Genomic DNA, 7,078 nt, shown 5'->3' with positions numbered 1-7,078 from the left:
GAATACCATGAGTTTGGGGGCATCATTAATATACAAGCTGAAAAGAGTGGGGGGAAAGGACAGAACCTTGTGGCACCCCTGCTTGCATTTCCCTTGGCGTTGACATTTCGCCTTCAACAGAGACCCTGAATTTACCTTTAGAGGGAAAGGACCCAATAAGCTTGGTCAAAGAGTTGGTTAATTCCAATTTTGATAATTTAAACAGCAAGCCTGAGTGCCACGTGGTATCATATGTAACCGAACCATTGAAATCCTTCCCCCCTCTTTTTATTTCAGTAGTTTATAAAGTAGACAGTAAGAATTACTAAGAAACCTAGGTTAAGACACAGCCAGAACAAGCAGATAGACGGAACTTGCGCGGATAAGGACATCTGTTAGTTCTTGAGGCCAAGCATTTGGTGTTGTTTTGAAAAGGGCAGTAATGATACTTCAAGGAACCCCACTGAGTTTCTTTAGAAATTGAGCAGTTGACTTACAGCGGCAAGCCACTTTGAGAATTCGAGCAGTGACAGTCGCAACGAGCCGTTAGTCAAAAGTGGGAGTGCCAGGAGATCAATAGCGACCCCTCATAAGTTGCACATCTGTCAATTTCGCTATTTGGGATTTAAGGCCGAAAACACTTCTAAAACAATCGGTCATTGGCCGGAACAAAAATTAAGCCAACTCCCCTTATCTGAATCAACCTATCCGGGAATTTAGAAGGAGGAGAGAAGAGGCGGATACAATTCAGTTAGGACCTCTGGCTCGGCAGGGAGTCTAGTTTTAAGATGAAGAGTCTGCTACAAAACTTTGAACGTGGCGGAGGTAAAACCCGCGATTATACTTGCGTGTCAAGCTAAGTAATTTGAGCAAGTGCAACACCGGCTGCTTGGAAATCGAGACTAGGCCTGATAGTGTAGATTTAGACTCCGAGTGACTGTGATAAAACAATAAAGTGTTCCCGTGGCACAGTCCATTTTGTTGGTCAGAAGTGCTTTACCCTCACTTGTCCGAGCCTGACCCTTAGCCGACCTGAGGAGAGACTCACCGCCAGGAGCTAGTCAAACCCATCGCCAGCTTCCACCCACTCACGCCTTCCCTCTTTCATCATGAATCGCAAACCGCACCTAGCTGTTTGCTGGCGCCCATATCATCAGGTTCTATCCTGAGATTCCAACCCCTGTAATCAGCAACAGAAGGAGGAAGCGGCGGAGCTGGAAGAAGCGGTGAAGCCGAAAGGGAGGGCGGTTAAAAAGTGGCGCAGCCAACGTGACGCTCGACGTCTCAGCGAGGACAAAGGTACGAGGAGAGAAGCGCAACACAACGCACGACGCCAGAGGAAACAACTCCCGAAAATTGGAACAAGATTCAGGACGGACGGAGCTGCATACTACTAGTTCTACTGCTCCGACAGTTCACACGAGGTACACCGAACGCAACTACAAGGTCAGTTACGAAATTTTATAATGGCCAGCAGATCATTGAGGAGCCGTACTGTGGAGGCTCAAGAGGAGAATCAGGAGTTAGCGGCAGGGGAGCGAGACCCCGCAAACGCAAATTATCCCCCTTTCGCTTAGGCAGCGCGAGTGAGACTCCAGGACAAGACACAATGCGACCTCAAGGAGCAGAATTAGGGACGGAGAGCCAGGCCAAGGGAGTGTCAGAAAAAATGGTTCCAACCCACCAGCTTCTGTAGACAGTACGAACCAGCTACAGCAAATGTTATTAGAGTTTTTCGCAAGTGTTAGAGCAGATTTGAGTAGCCACCGAGAAGATATTCAGGAAAGTGTTAGAGCAGATTTGAGTAGACACCGAGAGGATATTCAGGCAAGTGTTAGGGCAGATCTGAGCCAAGTAAGGTCTGACATACGAGCAGAAAATGAAAAGTTACTGCAAAGTTTCGAGGCTCAAACTCGAGAAATCAGGAAGGAATTAGTTAGTAGGCTGGAATCCGAAGCCAGACGGGTCTCCCAGCTAGTTACGCAGGTTCAAACTGAAACAGCATCTGAATTTTCAGCAGTCAAGAGGCAGCTGCAGAGTATAAGTAACGAGTTCGACTCTAGATTAGAACAGTCCAATACAAGCACCCAATTGGTAGTTAATGAACTTGCAGATCAGATGCAGGAGCACAGGTCTGAAATGAGCAATCAGATGGTACGACAGAAAGAGAGCCTAGAAAATTTATCGCAGTCAACCACCCAGGAATTAGGAAGGCAATTTGAGATGGTAAACGCAAAGGTTTTGGCATTAGAGGCTAAATTAAACGAAATGCCAGCCAGGCAAGCTTCAGCCACCGAGGCGCGAGTGGTAGTTCAGGACGCCGCATCTCTTTCCGCCGGACCAGCCAATGAACCTGCGACGGAACCCGAAGTGACTGAAGCAAGCGGTAGATTGGTTGGTGAAAGAGTCAGCTGAACTCACCAGCCAGCCCTCTGCAATACATTGTCTAGTGATAGCAGCATGAATGGGTGTGTAGTGCATGCCAACACAGAGAATGTATCCTTGTTGGGTTATCTAAGCAACTCAGAATTTCCATTACCTCTTTACGATGATGCAACAGAGACCAACCGCGTATTTCATCTTCGGAGGTTGGATGAATTTATTAACTTTCGCAATGTGCCGAAACCCCTTCGTTTGGCAGTCGCATGCCTTTCCATAGTGGGACACATATGCAAGCAATGGGTAGAGTCTGTAATGCACAATGTGGCAGGCTACAAGGCATTCAAGAAGGCATTCTTGAATACCTGGTGGTCACATTCCAGACAATCCCTTGTAAAGTGTACGCTCTATCAGGCGAAATATGATCGGAGATCAGGTTTGAGTTTGAGCGGGCATTTTTAAAACACGTGACGATGGCTTCATACCTGGATCCAAGACCTTCGGATGGGGAGCTGATAGAAGCGATCAGGGCCCACTATCCGATAGGGGTTCAACGAGCCATGCTTACCAACCAGATGCAAACCATTGAGCAAGCTCTGGATCTTCTCAAAAGAGTGGAGCTGCTGGAACAGTCCGAGAACTATCCGAAACCTCCCATGCAAACCCACAACTCGAACCCTAACAGGCCAGGGAATAATCCTCACAGAAGTGATCCCAGAGGCCAAAACCGGGCTCAGGTGCGCCAGGTGCAATTCTTTCCGTCACGGAACCGTTCGAACCGGAACCGGAGACATAATCGCCGTAATTACTAGTCAGAGAGACGGAGATCGCCCAGAAGGAAGCTCCGGCCCTCTTAACCCCAATGCAACCCCGTACCAGGGACGACAAAAGCAAAACAATCACAGCGATAACCATTCGGGAAACCGATAACTGGAGGTATTGAGGACCGGATGGCTCCCGTTGTGAGATCCCACGTATTTCTAGGTCCGCTCAAGGCATCTCATATGGCAGGCGAACCCAGTTGTGAAGGCGAGTCTGACTCTGAAACTCAAGATAGCTACTTGGAGGTGTCTACGGGTGGTGTAGTACTGTTCATTAATGAGGCAAATTTAGCAAACAGTCCTCAGGTCGAAGTTCAAGTGTTGAACAAAATTAAATTCACAGCCATTCCAGATTCGGGCAGTGAGGTTAATCTCCTATCAGAACGGATTTATGAGGAGCTAACTGAAACAGGTGTAAAAGTTCCTACCCTACCAGTTGAAGGAGTGGTTCTCGTAACAGCGTTCGGCAGGCGATCCAAGCGGATAAGAAGGCAGGCCCTACTCGAATTTTCGTTAGGCCAAGATGTGTTCGAGACCATCTTTTTAGTTTCACCCCAGTTGAATAATGACGCCATTTTCGGTTGTCAATTCCTGAAGGAGCATGGAGTTATCATCGACTTCAACTCAGGAAAGTTCATGTATGTCCGTAACGGAACAACAAGAGAGTGAACATTTTCCACTAGGGCAGCATCGCAAGGCGCTTGCAATAATGACAGTGGAGAGTTAAAAGAATCTTCCAACATTCTATCCATGTTAGCCGGTCAGGGACTCAACCCCCAAACAGCTGACTGTGCAGACGCCCCTCCCCATTCCAGAGCAGCTGACTACTGCAATGGATCCCTACCTCACCCCACCGCAAGCGGCAAAGTGGCGACCAACGGCATTAGACTCGATCTTCGGATCGACAAAGGACCACTAAACCCAGACAGGAACCAGGAGTTCCCGGAACCTGACGCAATGCGCGATCAGTTGAGCCCAAATGGAGAGTGTGTTCTAGCGAGTGAGGCAGCTTGCATAAGTAGCCCACGCAGCAGAGTTCCTGCTTGTCTGAGTGCCAGCCCTACTTGTGAGTTAGAAGTCAACTCAGTAGAGACAGCCCTGCCACATGGCCAACCCATCCCCAACCCAAAACCCAGTTTCCCAGACCCCCGGTCATTACAAGCAGCCGATCTACACTCCTTAGTAGAGCAAGTGACTGATTTGTCCACAGCTGAACGAAGTGATCTATACCAGGTTCTATTCCGGTATAGAGAGCACATGACAACGCGACCTGGGAAGTGCAAGCTTTTCATCTACAAATTCCAGGTAGATACCGACCGCCCAATAGTAGGTCATTCGAGGCCAATTCCGTTTGCCCTCCGACCAGCTGTTAGAGAACAAATCCGGCAGATGCTAGTCGATGACATTATTGAGTCTAGCAATTCCCCGATTCTCAACCCATTAACTGTGGTAGGCAAAGAAGGAGGGGACATACGCATATGTGTTGATGCCCGAAGGGTGAATGAAGTCACCGTCCCAGACCACGAGAGAACTCCCCATATAAATGAACTTTTGAAGAGGTTTCACGGAGACAGGTACTTTACGTCCCTAGATCTGAGTTCTTGCCTATCTGCAAATAGAGTTGCACGAGGAATCTAGAAAATACACGACCTTTATGTCCGAATCCACCGTGTATCAGTACAAAAGAATTCCATATGGGTTCAGAAATTCATTACCCGCATTCGTACGTGCCATAAAGGTAACGCTGGGAACGGATCTGGAGAACGTGGTATCCTACGTTGACGACATTCTGATACATTCCCCTACCATGAAAGATCACCTAAGACATCTTGATACCGTACTCGGTAAATTAACGAAGGCAGGCTTCACGATCAACGCCAAAAAGTGTCGCTTCTGCAAAGACGAGGTTAGGTTTTTGGGACACCGTATAGATAGGACCGGTGTATCCGCTGACCCGGATAGGGTACAGTCCATCCTCAACTACCCAGCACCGAGAAACAGTAAACAGCTGAGGCAATTTCTCGGAACCTGTAATTGTCATAGCAGAATCATCATAGGCTATGCAAATTACATCGCACTGCTAACGCTTTTATTGAAGCAAGGTGTGAAGTTGTCGTGGACAGACGAAGCACGGGATGCATTCCTGCGCCTGCGGCAGAGTTTTGCGCGCAGCATTCACCTGGTCCATCCACGTGATGACGCACCGTATGCAATTTACACTGACGCCAGCAAGCTGGGGATAAGTTCAATACTAACACAGGAAAACGATTCAGGTGATACTTCGACAGTGTCCACAGCCTCAAGAGTGTTGAGTCCCGTATAACGGAGGTACTCCACCTGTGAACAGGAGCTGCTTGTGATAGTCTATGCGCTTCAGAAGTTCAGAATATATGTGATAGGTCACTCCATCACTGTATATTCCGATAATAAAGCATTATCGTTTATGAAGAGGTGTAATTTGACATCTAGCCGAGTCACACGCTGGGTAATGCAGCTGCAGGAGTACGATTTGAAGATTGTACACATTAAAGGCAGCGATAACTCCTTTGCAGACATGCTGAGCCGCAACCCCATTGGGTTAAGCCAAGAAAGCCGTGACCAAGTGTTGAAGCCTAAAGAGTTATTCCTGGCAAAGGTAGACATGGGAACTGACAAAACACTCATGCAAAAATTAGGCAATCTGTCAGAACACCAGCTCGGTGATCCCGCTTTAAAGAAATTACGCGAAGAACTGGAGAGCAACCCAGAGAAATTTTCGGGCAGGTACATGGTAAGAGACAAGATCCTGTTTTCCTTATACCCTGCCTGTAGTGAGGCTCTTTTTTCTGCTCAGAATGCATGATAGCCAGGCACCGAGGCGCCCGCCATGTCTGGCACGGCACGGCACTGCATGACACAAGCCTCAAGCAAAATCTGATAATTTTTACAAACAAAAACAAACAAGGACTGAAAATTTCAGAGCTACCAGCAAATAACTACTTTATACTGTTCAAACACCTCCGAATGTAAATCTCACTTGTCTATCCAATCACAACTTTCCAGCCGCACAGTACACCATATCGATCTTAAACACCTTGAGCGTGAATCAGTCCTGTCCTGTCCTGTCCTGTCCTGTCCTGTCAAACAGACAATCTCCGAGTGATCACCATGGAACCGAATGATTTTTCGCTCTGCTCCGTTCGAAGACTGAAATCCACTGAAGTCCGAATCTGATCTGATCGAATGATGATGAATAACCCTGACTCCTGATGATGATCGAATCCTATCACGCATTTCTGCAACGCTCGCTCTTCACATCACTTTTCACCATCACGCGCGCTAACCAATCAAATTGCGCAAAACGTTCGCATTTATACTGCACTCGCTCCTAGCCCGCACTACATCATTACGCACGCTAGCCAATCAATTCTTCCTCCTCAATTTCGAGTTTCGCTCCGCCCACCGAGCAGTGTATAAAAATGGGCAGCTCCAACAGCAGATATTTCGGGGGAACGGATTCGGGTGGTTAGTGTCATATTGGATCATTCGATTCATTCGATTCGACGTGGAGTTGAGGAGTTCGATTCGGAATTAGTGTGCTGTTGTATACGTCTGAGCGGATTGGATTCGATTCGATTCGATGCGGAATCGGGATCGAGTGGTGGATTCGAGATTGTCTGTTTGAGAGGACAGGACTGATTCACGCTCAAGGAGAGTATTAAGGAGTTATATTGCTGGTAGCTCCGAAATTTTCGATCCTTTGTTGTAAAAATTATCAGATTTTTCTTGAGGCCTGTGTCGTGTCGTGCCGTGCCAGACATGGCGGGCGCCTCGGTGCCTAGCTATCATGCATTCTGGGCAGATAAAAGAGCCTAACTACAGGCAGAGTATAAAGAAAACGTGAAGCAATATCCTGCAGC

This window comes from Cryptotermes secundus, unplaced genomic scaffold (genome assembly GCF_002891405.2).
Source record: "Cryptotermes secundus unplaced genomic scaffold, Csec_1.0 scaffold5143, whole genome shotgun sequence".
NCBI lineage: Eukaryota > Metazoa > Arthropoda > Insecta > Blattodea > Kalotermitidae > Cryptotermes > Cryptotermes secundus.
Note: the sequence above shows the minus strand (reverse complement) of the source record.